We start from the raw sequence: 2,057 nt of genomic DNA, 5'->3' as shown, positions 1-2,057 counted from the left end.
TACAAACTATGATTTTTAAACAACAGTGCCTATTACGTTTCTGTTACAATCAAACTTCAGCTTGTGAAGGCTGAAAACACTTTGAGTTATCAAAATGAGGTACAGAAAAATGTGCCTACTAATTCGGTTCCACAAAAGAAGGTTTCCACTGTGCCATTATTTACTTCCTAATTTTTGACAACTACTACCTGTCTTTTCTAGTCTAAAATTTTAATACCTTTGAAGATGAAGTTAGGTACTGACCATACCTTAACATATTTGGATTGAGGGACATTAAAGTGATATGATTAACGGTACAGCCTTGAGGGAATATTCCTATCTTCATAGTAAATTTTGGAAGCTCTTTAATTTACACTTGGCAGAATTGCACTTTTTTTTTTCTATTTGCTTTACATCGCACCGACACAGATAGGTCTTATGGCGACAAGATGATAGAAAAGGCCTAGCAATGGAAAGGAAGCGGCCGTGGCCTTAATTAAGGTACAGCCCCAGCATTTGCCTGGTGTGAAAATGGGAAACCATGGAAAACCATCTTCAGGGCTGCCGACAGTGGGGTTCGAACCTACTATCTCCCGGATGCAAGCTCACAGCTGCGTGCCCCTAACCGCACGGCCAACTCGCCCGGTAATCACCAACTACATCACCAGTAGCTTTATAATGCTCAATTTCATTGCTGAGAAATCACTGTTATCAATAATTATAATTCTAGTTTTTTAATGCCATTATAGAAATATAATTAAAAAATTACCGTTGTAAGCTGAAATTATACATTTCAATGCCTGGTAGTCTGTCCATTGTGGTAAGGTGTAAGGCTCATCTCCAAAGAAAATAGCCAACTTGATGTCTTTGGAGTGTACAGACCGGGAAAGGGTAGCGCTGATGCTGATTCAGAATTATTTTACAAAATAATCAGCTGTGTGAGAAATTATGCGGAAAGGAACATGATGTAGCGGGTGATCTCAATTTACCAAATGTCAATTGGGAATGTAATGCGAACGACAGGAAGCATGACCAACAAATGGCAAACAAGTTAATATGGGTAGGGCAGCTCATTCAGAAAGTGATGGAACCAACTAGACGGAAGAACATTCTGGATGTGGTGCTAGTAAAACCAGATGAGCTCTATAAAGAAACCGAAGTAACAGATGGTATTAGTGATCATGAAGCTGTTCTTATCGCAGTTAAAAATAAATGTGATAGAAAGAAAAGTATTAAAATTATGGCTACTACGCAGTACCATATAGCTGATAAAACAGGCATGAGAGAGTTTTTGAAAAGTAACTATTATGGGTGGAAAATGGTAAATAAAAATGTAAACAGACTCTGGGATGGGTTTAAAGCAATTATTGAGGAATGTGAAAACAGGTTTGTACCTTTTAAGGTGGTAAGGAATGGTAAAGATCCATTATAACAGAGAAGTAAAGACTAAGAAGGTGCAGGCTGGAAAGAAACAGACTTAGAAATGGCTGTGTAAGTAAGAAAAAATTGAAGGAACTTACTAGGAAATTGAATCTAGCAAAGAAAGCACAGGATAACATGACGACAAGCATAACTGGTGGTCATACAAATTTTAGTGAAAAAAAGGAATTCTATGTACTGGTACTTTAAGGCAGAAACACGTTCCAAGAAGGATCTTCCAGGAATCATTAATGAAAAAAGGGAGTGTGTATGCGAGGATCTACAAAAGGCAGAAGTATTCAGTCAGCAGTATGTAAAGATTGTTGGTTACAAGGAAAATGCCCAGATAGAGGAGGTGACCAATACTAAAGAAGTATTTTACCTATGATAACAATGACATTTACAGTAAGATACAAAAGTTGAAAACTAGAAAAGCAACTGGAATTGATAAGGATTCAGGGGATATTCTAAAGACAATGGGTTGGGATATAGTACCATATCTGAAGTACTTACTCGATTATTGTTTGCATGAAGTAGCTATACCAAATGAATGGAAAGTTGCTATAGTTGCCCCTGTGTATAAAGGAAAGGGTGATAGACATAAAGCTGAAAATTACAGGCCGGTCAGTTTGACATGCATTGCATGTAAGCTTGCCTTA

Source organism: Anabrus simplex, chromosome 4, assembly GCF_040414725.1.
Source record: "Anabrus simplex isolate iqAnaSimp1 chromosome 4, ASM4041472v1, whole genome shotgun sequence".
In the NCBI taxonomy this organism is placed as follows: Eukaryota; Metazoa; Arthropoda; class Insecta; order Orthoptera; family Tettigoniidae; genus Anabrus; species Anabrus simplex.
The sequence above is the reverse complement of the archived record's forward strand: the minus strand, read 5'-3'. Positions refer to the sequence as shown.